General features: G+C 44.5%; 1 long non-coding RNA gene across 3 annotated transcripts; it reads right to left on the bottom strand.

Moving 5' to 3' along the window:
• Nucleotides 1–812: 812 nt before the first annotated feature.
• Nucleotides 813–13,116, bottom strand: LOC108641565. 3 transcript variants are annotated; one of them, XR_001922099.1, is made up of 4 exons: nucleotides 10,575–13,116; nucleotides 8,819–8,935; nucleotides 7,088–7,212; nucleotides 813–2,706 (listed from the first exon to the last, which is right to left on the bottom strand). It is a non-coding gene; the product is annotated as an uncharacterized LOC108641565 (long non-coding RNA). The 3 variants fall into 3 exon arrangements; XR_001922098.2 differs by lacking the exon at nucleotides 813–2,706 and having other exon boundaries at nucleotides 6,917–7,212; nucleotides 10,575–10,778; nucleotides 12,588–12,625; XR_001922097.1 differs by lacking the exon at nucleotides 813–2,706 and having other exon boundaries at nucleotides 6,917–7,212.
• Between the last annotated feature and the right edge of the window lie 288 nt (nucleotides 13,117–13,404).

Here is a 13,404-nt window from a genome sequence, read left to right as displayed (position 1 = left end):
ACAAAGCCTGCGATTTATTTCATTATTTACCAAGTGCTGCCATGGTGCTCAGTACTATATAAACATTCCCTGCCCCGGGTTATTAATACTACCAGGCACAGGCAGGTTCAAGAATCAAAACACCTTATATTAAATATTCCCAGAACGAAAGCTGTAAGGACAAGTTAAAAGGACAAAGTTATCCGTAGAGGAATCCTGTTAATGAAGTTTCAGACTTCAAAAATAGCTACGTGTTCCAATAAGAAAAAGTTCACATTTGAGGACCTAACTTTCCACCCATGCCATATAACAACCCCTCATGGACTCTTGCTGTAACACATTTCTGCCCTGTTCAGTGTGTGAGGGATGCCAGCATGGCCTTTTTATTGTACCATAAGGAACATCCACCCCCCCTAACAAATATGGAGAACTAGTAGGAGATCAGATTTTGGGGGTTACACTACATAGTGATCCCATATTTAGGGAGAACAAGAAGGTTTTGGTCTTTAGACTGCATAGTTCTGGAAATGCTGGGGAGTCACTGCAGGGTCCCCAGCATATGTTGTCAGTGGGTGAACAGTAAAAGGGAAAATGTTCAGGAAGAATGAAAGGTCACATCTTTACCTCTTACAGAAGGACTAAAAGATGCAAGCTATTTGGAGGCACCTGGCAGAAGAAAAAAAGGAGTGTTTTACTTAGATATAACTTAAAAACATTATAAATTCTTGAGAAAGGCTGGGAAAATTGTACTTAAATGCATCAGGTTGAAATGATCCCAAAGGTATACGATTGCTTGATGAAAACATCAATCATTTTTTAAAAAATTATGTATGCATGTTTAGGTCAGTGAAGATTACATCTTATGTAAGGCCACTTAAAAGACAGAGCTCTCACAAGAATTACAAATTATTCTGGGCCCATGAAAATCATCCTGGTTTTAATTACAACATTAAAGACAAATCCATAGAGTTGTAAGTTCTGCTGGCAAGCAATCATTATAAATCTGGACAAGGGATCACACAGAAATTGTAAATAAGGGCTGTGAGAGATTTCAGTACTAGCTATTTTCGTCTTTAGAAATGTTTTTCATTTCAAAAAGTCACCAGCACTTGTGCTCAGCCAAAACTTGCTCATAAGACTAACCGGGATTTCTGAACATAAACTGTCCTTAAAAGGATACTGTCAACTCCCAACTAGTCAGTTTTGAGAAGAATTTTAAAGATCTTTCAGTACATGAATCCCTGGGGTGATGCCTGTCCTTTTGTCACAGTACTTCACCTTTTTTCCTCAGTGCTTTATCTTGCCCTTTTGCAGCATCAAAGGCACCACACAAGCTCAGGGAACCAGAAAATAGGGAGGTGAAACTGAGAGCCTGGAAAGCATTGTCAAATGCTGAAAACAAGCCAGGGGAGCTGAACAAAGAACTGAAAAGGTATATCTCCTTTTATTAACTTTCAGTTCCAGGAATTGTTTGGAAAAGAGAGAAAAATGTCAGGTAACGATGCTCCTGCAATTTAGAGTTTAATTACAGCCAATACTGCAATAAAGAGAGGAAAGATGGACAAAATGAAAATTCTCTTCTGATATTAAGATGACCTTAAAAAATACTTTTAAAAAGACAAAAATTCAGACAAAGCAAGAGTTCAGCATGTTGTGGAACAGACATACAATATAGTTCCTATATCCTGGCACTTTAAACCAGAAGTTTGTTACAAATATCATGATCCAATGCCATGAGTTGTTGGAGGTGATAGTTACACTGACTTGAGGGGGTACTGAGGGCAAACTGGGAGAGGAGTCCCTCAGATCATCAGACAAGAGTTGTACAAGTCTGTAACATGTTTTATTATATTACATTTGTGTCAGCAGCCCTATCCTCCCAGTGGGATTTGTGCAGCTGGGTCCTTCATCTTGCAGGGACCCTCAATGATAGCAAAAAATATCTTTCAGTAAAGCTGTCAGGATTCAAACACTGCTGCCCCTCTGAAACGAACCTGAATCCTACTGGGACCTTTGTTTGGCCTTTCCTTACCTTCTGCATTTGCTTGAGAAGAGCTGCAAGGACAGCCCCAAGAAACAGCCCCAGCAAGCCTCGCCCAGTCCGACACCAGCTTTATTCCAGATGAAGAGGTTTGAGCTGGTGATGCAGATCAGCCAAGCAAGATGAATCCCATGTATAAACAGCAGCTTGCATGTGAGCCTGTCATTACAGGCTCTTCCCATATAACTTCAGCTGTCTAACATGGAATGACGAGTAGGCAAAAGCACCTTTGGAGGTGCCATGTCTCCTGTTGACTCAGCAGGATGACTAAACTCCTCACTGGTGCCTACAGTCAGGCTGGCCATGTTCCCCCTCCCACTGTGCCAATCCCTCCCTAGGCAGTTTTCCACATACAGCAGGCAACTCACATGCTACATATACATCACTCGTGGTGTCTGCTGATATCTCAGAGACAATTATAAAATAGTCACTTGGAAATGGCAGAGTTTCTTAAAGAGGCAGCCAAAGTTAACCCTTTTCCTTTGCTTTCTTCTTTCCATTTGTCTTCTCAGCCACTCTCATTGTTGTCCAGCATTTGGCACCGCTGTAAAAGTTGTTATGCCAGAGTGTTTCAAAAATAAGATAACCTTCTGCTCTGTTTTATAGTGGGTCCATTCATGAAGACCAGAACTTTCTATCCTGCAACGTCAGAGTTAATATCCCTGAGATATTCTACTATTCCACAGCTGTAAAAAAGAAACCAAAGCAAACCTAAAAGAATTTAGCATGGAAAACATATTGCAGCTTTAGTGACACGCTGGGCTTTTGTTTAGGTTTCTTTATTATGACGAGTCATAGTATGTAAACTTCTCATGCAGTGACTGAAGTCATGTGTCTGCTTTATTTTAGCTTTGGAAACAGCAGCAATGCCTTTGAGAAAGGACCTGAGAAGTCCTGAAAGCCAAGGTACCCTCATAAGCACTGTGCTGCTTTTTCACCCTTTGGCTAGAAAACAGAGGTGTAGATTCTCCAGACCAGCCCTTTCCACATTAGGCCTTCCTTTTAAGACCCTGGCACTGGGAATGCTGCTAGCAAAAAAAGGATGTCTTGTTCTGTGTCTGTCTGGCCTGCCTTGAGCAGAAGTGAGCCATGCACAGGTGAAACCAGCAGAGCTCTGTTAGTGCTGGTAGTTCCACTGCTACTTTTATTAGTGGAGCTGTTCCAATCAGAAACCCCTTCAGCAGGGTTAGGGTGAATGGATGTTTGAAAACAGCTCCCCATCCTTCTCCTCACCTTTCAGCTGGGTCCTACAGAAGACTTTAACTAAGCAGAGAGATTTCCACTGCTCTCATTCCCCAGGTGAGTGTCCTACAGTGCACCTCTGCAGTCCTGTTCATGGAGGGGAGGGGTGGAAAGGGAGATGGGAGACTCCCCTGGTTCAGTAAGTGCAATGCCCATCCTTGCAGGTATAAAAGGGCAGCAGTGCAGTCATCTATATAAAGAATGTTCTTCAGAGGGGTCATGTATAAACTGCCTGATGGCAAGGGTATCAAATGAAGGTCGAGCATCAGAGACCTTTAGGCTATTACGAAATATGACTCATGGATTAGTTAACTGCCTGTCAGATTTTCCATTATGAAACTTTAACCACAGCCCATATCTGCACAGCACCAACACCTGTAGAAGTACAAACAAACAAGTGGTTATGTATGCATTTGCACTGAAGTGGGTCAGGAGATGTGCTATGGTATCAAGAGAAGCTTTTTCCTTAGTTACAAACTATTAACTAAGGAATAAATATGAGAGGAGGGGGAGAAGATGCTATGAGAGTAAAAAAACCTGTTTTGAAGTACTTATTTGCCAAAGATTCTGCAAGAGAAATCTTTACAGTTTAACTATATCAGATGAATCAACCTAAAAGTTCCCCTCTACAAAATACCATTATTTTAGCCATGATGAACATCAGTGCTTCCTAATCCAAGCATTTGCTTTTCCAATTCCCCTTGATGGCATGAGCAGATGTGAAAAAGCAATTATTCCTGCCCTGGAAAATGATTATTTAGATACTAAACTAAGAAAGAAGGATTTAAAAAAAATTTATTTCCAAAAATCAGTAAGATGTAGCCATTTAGTGGAAGACCCTCATATGTCTCTCATCAGCCATGACACCTGGCTGCTTTGAGGTGGCTGTAAATTCAAAAAGGCAGAAGATGTGCTCTGAAGGTTTCCCACAGGAAGTGGGGCTTTTGACCCCTGTGTCACTACTTTGATGGACTCCACAGGTGAGATTCAGCTCACCTAATTTTAGATGTCTACAGTGTCTATCTCTACATCTGAGCCTGTTGCCCCACAGGCAATTTAAAGGTATGTCTTATCTGATCTATTTTAAATACCTACTTTGGGATGAGATGATTCATGACCTCTGAGTGCCTTTTTCTCCCCTGCAGCTGAAAGAGGGGTCTGAGATGACTTGGCTGGAGATCCTTCCATGTGTCCATCTACAGCTGATTAGATGAACCTGCCTGAATGCTCTGCCCCCACAAGGCTGGTAATTCATATGAAATGAGCTGGTTAACACTGCTCCTTGCTATTGTAATGTTTTGTCCATATCGCAAAAACACCACCACATCTGGCACAAATGAATCCTCAGAGGCTGCCTAGAGGTTACTGATTAAGGAGGAAACCTGAACCACTTAGATATATTTCATCACCACATTGTCTTCTTGCCTCTAGAGATGTTCCAGATCACAAGTTAGGTATGGAGTTCTCACTCCTCCTACCACTGTGGTGTCTAATCTGTGAAGACAGAAGTCTCCATTTCCATGCCTTGTCAGTCCAGCTCATTTCAGGAACACTATATTCATTTAAATGTTAAACTGCTGCTCTACGAGAAGTTCAGAAGATATAAACTGTAAGGCACAATGAAAAACAATTCAGTCTCAAGAAGTGAAGTCTGAGGAGGGGCAGAATAGCAGCACACAAATATATAAAAAGTAGTTGCAAAGAGGAAGGAAATAAACTACTTTTCCTGTTTACTATGAATAGGCTAGAAGTGATGAGTACAGGGAGACTTAAGTTACTTCACAGTGACGTGACATACAACAAGCCAAGTGCAGCCACTTCTTGGAGCTGAAAACCACCATCGTGCCATCTTTTAGACAAGGGGGAAGTCACCAGGAGCTGCTGTCTCAGAGAGAGGCAGCAGCAGCTCCTGCTTCCCTGCAGGCACTGAGCTGCCTGCCTCGGAAAGGGGTGGGAGGGTTTCAGCTCCACCGTGTCCGTGGGTGTCTGAAAGGAGCCAGGAGCCTTTAGCTCACTAAGCAGCTTTTCAGTCCCAGCATGAAGCAGGGGTTCCTGCCTCACAGCTGAGGAGCAGTGGCTGTGCTGACATGACAGCATCCTGGGGCCCTGCCCCTTAGGAGAAGACAATTATTGCCAGGGTTGTGAGCCCTACCCCAGTTTGGGCATGTAGTTGGTGTTCTGGACATCCAGTCCGATGAGCATCCATCCAGAGTGGATGGATATATTTAGTCTTAAGGCAGTGTGGTGGACTAGGTGTCTCAAAACCCCTTTACTTTTAATGATTTAAGTGGAAAGGTTGCAATGTGCATGCTGAAGCCTGAGCTAAGCCTCTTACAATGGAGTGGGCCAGAGCTCCAGCTGTGTAACCTCCACTGCTGACCAAAGCCAGCAAGAGGGACAGGGTGGCCTTTGATGAACCCATCCAGAAAAAAAGACTATTTTCTACTGACATTAAATTTTTTATGGTTCTTTCTCTGCTGCCACTACAAGAGATATGACTGAAAGATTATGCAGCTAGGTGCTCCTGTTTACTACTCCAACATGGTATAAACAATGTAGAAAACATATAGGAGGGGAAGGGGAAGAAAGTGATTTCATTTAAAATAAAAACTGAAACAAAACAGGTTTCACTCAGCCACATTCAGTCTCACACTCACAAGTGCAGCCACCAGGCATCAGGTCATCATGTTCAAGCCATCTATCCAAAATCCAGGCAATATGAAGACCATGCCCAGGTAATCAGTCCAGGATCTGTGTGATGCCATAGAGAACACAAGGGATGCCAACTATTAAGCCCTTCTCATGTCTCCTGGGCTATTCTTGGATTTGTGACTATGCACAGGGTTTGGACATCTTTTTGTATCTTTTTTGAATTTTTGCAACAGCATCTGCATCCTGTCCCAACTCTGACAATCATGAGGGCTAATCACTTTGTCCCCAGTTCTGAGTGTCTTGAGGGATAACAGGGAGATGCCCTGTGGTCTTGGTGACCTGCTAACTCAGGCCATTCAGAGAGCACTTTCCCCTCTGAGTGCTCCAGCTGGTGCCTCCATATCCAGACCTTCCCTCTCCTCTGCTCACAACTCTACGAGCTTTTTTACTTCAAGTTTCTACACCTCTTCCATTCTCTTGCTGGAGACCCCTCACTTGCCAAGGGACAGACCTAATCAACACTCAGCGGCAACAGTGAGGGAATGGAAAGATGGGCCTTCCTCCCCCTTTTTCTTGAAGACCAGAATTGGGTTTGGTTCATGATTTAGATCTTTTAGTTCCTGGCAGGGCACAGCAAGGATTGCTGGCAGCAAGGGCAGCAGATCCCTTAGGGCTGGGGACTGGGGACTGCAGGGGAATTCCCAGGGCATCAGAGCAGGGTCTGGCAGCCCAGGCCATTCCCATTCCCCATCCAGGTGCAGCTGGGGGCAGCCTCAGGCACCGGGCACCTCCCCAGCTCGGGGACAGCCATGGCTGGGACAGGTCGTGGGCCCATGGCCAGGCAGGGCAGGGCTGTGGGGAGCTGGAGACCAGCACTGCTGTGGAGCTGGGGGTGTCCTCGGGACTCTGACAATCCCACAGGCCCTTCTGAGCTGCCATCACACTCTCTGGTCAGTGACCCTCTAGAGGATTTTCAAAGAAGACTCTAATGCTACATTTATGTTACATAACATAAAAGTTACATTTGGTATTTGGAAATAGTAATTAGAAAAGGTTTACAGAAACCAAAATGAGAAACATTAGTGCCTTCTTCAAAGTATAATACTAATGCTGATTAATATAGGAGCCATCTTGACTAGGTGCCTGTTTTGATTTAGGCAATTACTAGCTTACCAGTTCAAACCAGTTAACAATGAGAATTCACAGAATCCAAGATTTACTGATGTGCCTCTTCCCTTTCTTCTTGCTGCTATAAGTCTCTCTTCTTTTGTCTTCACCTTCTGTTCCTTTGAGCTTGTCTACAAGAGACAGGCATACTCATAAAATTACAGTCTGCTTGTAAACCAACAGTTAACTCCAGGCATTCATTCAAAGAGGGGCAGTAGATGGATGCTCATGACTTTTTCTACTGAATACCATCATACTACAATTTACTTGGCAAAGGACTCAATTTTTAATACCTGTAGGAACAGAGTGGGAGCCAGGCCCCTCTCCTGCCCTGTGGACTGGGATGTCCTGGCAGGAAAAAGGCTGCAGTGGGCATCATCTGCTTCACAGCTCGTGTCAGAACACAGTGACAGCAGCGGCTGCTGCTTTGCTGGGACCAGCTACCTCTGCCCAGTGGATTGAGACTCCTGCTGAGGTCAAGACCATGCCCCCAGCTTTTCACTCCCATTTGGAGGACACAATGGGTAGAAGAAGCTGCTGGGCTCTCTTTGTTCTGGTGTAGGAAAATTTATTGCTTTGCAAGTTCTTCCTGTTCCTAATTGACCTGATCTAACCTGAAATAAGCCATTTGTATTCCTGCAAAGGAATACCAGGGAGTCCACATGGCCTTTTGCCCAGGTTTAACATAATTTCTTTAAAGCAAACTGCAAATTAATAGTAGTGCAACTTTCCTGTGCAGGCAAGCCCTCAATCTAATTGGAACATGGAAAACAGCATTTGTGAAGACAAAGCAGTGCATAAACTTGGGGAGTGAGAGAGGAAGGCAAGGTAATTTGGAGTCCAGTGGGGACAATGGAGAGATCCAAATGCAGAGAGATAAAAGTGATTAAGGTTTTTAAAATCCAAGCTAGCAAGGAATCTAGGGATATGAAAAATAGAGCCCAACTCAGAAATTTTCAATGTTCATAGAACTGCCATATTCTTTCCATTCATTCTTCCAGTCAGGACAACCACTCTTATCATTTTAGTCAAAAAATACCCTCCTTTCCACCCTCTACAACCCTCTACAACTCTGAGCCACAGAAAAAGTCCAGCATGGTTCTGACAGTGCACAAGATGGAGCATTCAATTAGTGCTGCCTCTCAGTAACAATATTAATACTTGAAAATCTCTCTCACTTAATAAGGAGCAACGCTGGGCATTCCCCAGATAGCTGAGGCCATCCACTCAACCTGAGCACTCCTGGCAGCTGCACCATGTTGCACAACCACCATCTGCAAAGGTCAAAGCTTGCCAGGTACTCACACATGGCAGCAGAAGTCAAACCCCTGCACACAAGAGGGGAGAGAGCTAGTAAGGCCCTTCCTTGAAAACCCGGGATGCATCTACTCCATCTCTCACATGTGGCCAGGGAAAATCCTCCACAGCCAAGAGAGGTGCACAGCAGATAGAGGGACTTGTTGGCAAAGCAGGGATATTTAGCTGGGACATGGGGTGGAGGCTGGGAGTGAGGGTCTGGATATCCCATCAGGCTCTGGAGGAGTGACTTCTTGGGAGTCAGGGAGGAGGGAGGGGGAGGAAGCCTCTCCTGCTGCAGTTCTACACTCCTCTGGACCCAGGCAAGCAAGGCAGCCCCAGCAGGCAGGCAGGCCAGTCCTTTTTTTGGGCTAAGCATGTAACACAGCAGGCTCACAGCAAGCAGCATGGATGTATCTTTGTTGTTCTGCTCACTCTTACCTCAAAAGGGGACCATCTTCATCTTATCTCCCATTCCTTTGCCTCTATTCTGCTGCCATTTCAGTGATAGCCTTGGGTGGCAGTCCTGTGCCCTGACTCCAGCTCAAGAAGTATCTCCTGTGTGAAAGTTATGGACTCATTCTTCCTCTGTCATGTAACAAGAAGAAATAAGGACAAGACTATGCTTGTGCTTCCTCAGTTCCCACAGAAACCTGTGACTACTTGATCTTGTCACTAAACCATTACAGAAAATAAAAATAGGACTTCATTTGAAAAAAAGAGAGAAAGAGAAGCTGCTTCAGATAAGGACTATTATATATTTGAAATGGCCAAATTCTCTCTGCGTGTCCCTGTTCCAGAGTCATAGCTTATAAAACTTTCTGTCTCTCCTTTCTCACAATCTCTGCTGTCTGTAAACAGTCTTTAGTGGTTTTTCAGGACAAGATGTGAATGTCTTTGAAGCTTTAGAACACGCTCCAGGCATCTTTTCAGAGATTCATCACGAATCTGTTCTTCATCAAGCCCTCTCCAATCAATTGTGTACATTCTATCTACCAGTCTGTGAGTGTGGAGAGAAAAGGGAAGGAGAGCCAGCAATGCTTGGGTGGCAGTACACTAGCCAAAGAACAGAGTAGCTCTTAATCAGATTGCCTTTTAATTCTTCAGGTGAGTTAAAGGCATTATGTCCTCTCTGAGACTTAGGATAGATGTATACTCAGCTAAGGCAATGACAGAAAATAGTGTTGCAGCATAGTGGAAAATTCTGTAAATATTCTATCAATGCTGTCCAGGCACAGTTTAATAATAATGTTTTTATTAGTAGTAACTTCCTTTATTACTTAGATTTTATACCAAAACAGAGTCAGAAGGACAAAAACAAATAAAAAAACCCTGTGCACATTTTGGCTAAGATACCTGATGTAATTCTACAGGCAACAGAAAATTCTGTCCAGATTTTCCTGAGATTCCCCCCGAGTTCCATGGCTTGTGTAATGGGCACCCAGTGCACTCCTTTCCCAAGAAAATGTGGGTGCACATCCTGTGCTCTCATCCTGTTCTGCCCCTGCCTACCCAGAGAAGGAGGCTGTGGCTCCACACACTCTCCTTCAGCAGCAGCTCCAGGCTCCTGTTGTCCCTGCCTGGGACTGGTTACCCCTCTCATGTTGGACTGGCAGAGGCACTTGTGATGCCTCCCTGACAGACTGATCCAGTTGAAAAACAGCACCCTCTCCACACCAGTTTATTTGAGTCTGAAATGAGCAGAGTGAGATGGGGACTACATCAGCTGGCAATGCAAGTGTGAGAAATCCTTGGCTAACACTGAGTTAGGGCACATGTATGGTAGGAAATATTCACTAAATTGACAAAATTGATTGACCACAACCCAAAATCCCACACACATTTACCAGGGCAGAGAGTTGATGTAGGCAGGGTCTCTTTCTACGCCTACAAACAGAGTTATTTTAAATTCAGATCAGTTCCTTCATTGACTGCACGGACTGGCATCACTAATAGCTGTACTGGGACAAAAGAGGGGACACCTGGGGGACAGGAACAAATGGCAAGTGCTGGGAACTGCCTACACCAGTCCTGCTGCCAACAGAGACAGCTTTTCAAATGTGAGGAACCTGGTAAAGCTGTCCAATGCAACAAACCTAGTTTTGTTTTGAAGTTAGAGGAAAGGTGCCAGCTTTAACAATGCTTTTCCATTTTATTCTGCTGCATAATTTTTTACATAGATTATTTTAAAACTTACCCAAAGAGTCCAAAGAGTCTTGTAGCCACTGCTGTAGGGAAATGCAGACTTTTTAGTGAAGGCTTCACCAGCAGTACCATCAATGGTTGCATGTGCTTCTTCTTTTCATGTTATTCCTCCAAATCAGTAAAATTGTGCCTTTTGACTCCTAAAACTGTCCACAGAACTTTGGGAACTGATCAGATAGAGCATGTAAAAATTATGCTGTTAAAGACAAATTTCTGATGTTACAGAGAGATATATGCTGTTGACTAAAGACTCTTTCCAAGTCCCTCTGCTAACCTGTGGCTGGACAACACTGAAGTTATGTTTTTATTGCCCTGCTTACAATATGAAAGACTCACACAAATATTGTATCGTACTCATAAGCAGCTCTGTAGAACAAGAAACAAGTTTTCAGTACTGCAACCTGAAAATTACATTCATGGTAGGATTTATTTTGTATCACACTCTGGATTTCAGGGCCTGAGTTGCTTTATGATTAGTAAAATATCTCCTTTCCTTAGATGTGAGGCCATAGTTCTGTAAGATGAGAAATCTGCTTGCTAAGATGGTTAGTACCATATGACCTGTTGATAGTTTCAAAACAGATAAGGAAGCTCATGTACACAAGGTCAGTATCTATCACTTTGGATAAAAATATTCTAAAAGGCAGATACAACTTCATAAACAGTGTTGACTTCACAGCTCACAAGGGTTTGGTGGCAGCTGGTGACACTGTTTTCCTAATGCAACCTCCTCTACACCCAGAAAGCCGTATTTCTGGCTATTTGGGGGTTAACAGTGTAGCCTTTCGGTATGACTACCAGAGGAGGCTCTGCAGGTGAAGGAACAGCAAATTTGGGAATCCTGCTAGGATTTGAGTGTCCAAGCACCTGGCAGTGTCAGGTTTTAAGCAGTTTTGGTCGAACCCATCAATAAAAACTTGCTGAGTTTAACAGTAAGCAGGGTTTGTGAGGACTCCAGTGTTGGTTTAATGCTTGACTCAGGTACTCAGGAGCTGCTCAGCTTCCTCCAGGGAATTGTGTCTGACTCAGCTGTGGAAGAATAAAAGTGAAACAGAGAATACATGGTCCTGCCTAGTGCAGATGGCAACTTAATAACAGAGGGAAAACTGATTACCCCAAGAACTGACTTTCCTGACTGCAGGATCAGGGTTTAAATTGCTATGATACTTCTAAAACTTGCACAGCAAAGAATTAATTAATGCAATTTTCTAGTGCATATGAATTATCTTAAACAATGCCCTTGTTTATAAAAGCACTGAAGACACTGCAGGGATGTAAACACTGCAGAATTGTTCAGAAATTAGAATTGTCTCCAAAGCAGTAAGAAGAAAAGGAATTAAAAGATTTATTTGACACTTGCTTTCAGAAAAACCCCACAAAATTTGGGCCTCCATCCAGTAACAGCTTTTTAAAAGAATACAGAAACTTTTTCTTTTTTCCTTTTAACTGTCAGGCAGCCTCAGTGAAGACACCTGCAAGGTTTTAAATTATATAAATAGGTGCACATGGGGAAGAAATACAAATATAAATCTTTAACTCTGGAGTTGTAGCTGGATGAAGGAGCATTGTGGAAGAGTGAAGTAGAGAAGTGAGAAATGTTTTGTTTAAGGCCAGACCCTGTCCTGTACAGAACTGACAGGTTTGTCTGTGAGAAGGTGTTTTGCTCATTTAAGGATTTGTTTGTGGATGTTTAAACCTTGCAGGGCTTGATTTCTGGAATGGGAGGACTTTGGTTCTAGCACTCCAACTTTAAGGGCAGGAAAACCTAAGCAGACCTTAACTATATGTGTGAGTACTGTGGAAAAGTTTTGTCTTTCTTTTGAATCCCACAGTGAATCCAGCCATCCTTCTGGAGTTTAAATCTTCCCTATGCTCTCTTGTTGGAGGAGGGAAATGGAGGAATAATTGCTGTGTGTGATCAAGGACAACCAAACTCATGTCCTTTTCCTTGGATACGTCAGTATGTCCTGACCCCCAGAGCATGTTTGTCAGGACTTTTACTGACCCAAATTCCAGGAAGTGGCTCCAGTGTTTTCTGTGTCAGCAGGCTGTGATGGAAGGGAAGGGGGTTATTTATATACTTTTCTTTTTAAAGACAGGCATTTTAATGCTTTGTATTTGAGTGATGTTTACAGGCTAAGAGTCTTAATCAGTCCAAGGTGGGGCATTTTGGGGATGTAATGGGAGGGTGAAACTGTCACCACAGGGAAAATGGGACTGCCGGGGGGAACCTTTGGCATGTCCTTTGATTTGACAACTAAAGGTTTTAGGGGGAAAAAGATGCCGGATGTGTGCAATAACTCGTGTCGACCACCACCAGCAGCGTGTCGGGGTGAGCGGCTCGCAAGGATGTGCCCGGGGGCTCCGGGCAAAGGGGACTGTTTGAGCTGTGCAGACGCACAGGTTATGGTGTCCGCACCCGCGCTGACGGCAGGTGGCGGAGCCCGGTGTGTTTTGGGGGGCAGCGACTCCTCCTCCCCTCACCCCCCCAGCACCGCCATTACGCGCTGCGCCACTGCCCGGGGGAGGGGAGCGACAAGATGGCGGCAGCGCCTATCCACGTGACCCGTGGCCTGCTTCCTTCTAGAGCCGTCCGGGCCGCGCGCGCGCCCGGGGGCTCTCGCGAGAGCGGCGAACAAAAGGACAGCGCGGCGGAGCGAAAGGGGGGGCTCGTGATCTCGCGAGAACTCGCGGCCGCTCTCTCCACCACCCTGGAGACAGGTGAGTGAGGAGGAAACCTCGCGGTATCTCCGTGAGGCGCCGCGCGGGCCCCGGCGCCCCGAAGTCTCGCGACAGCTCCGGGAGCATCCCCTTCACTGTGC

This window comes from Manacus vitellinus, unplaced genomic scaffold, assembly GCF_001715985.3.
Source record: "Manacus vitellinus isolate BGI_N305 unplaced genomic scaffold, ASM171598v3 scaffold_7_pilon, whole genome shotgun sequence".
In the NCBI taxonomy this organism is placed as follows: Eukaryota; Metazoa; Chordata; class Aves; order Passeriformes; family Pipridae; genus Manacus; species Manacus vitellinus.
This window is presented reverse-complemented; position numbering and strand designations above follow the sequence as displayed.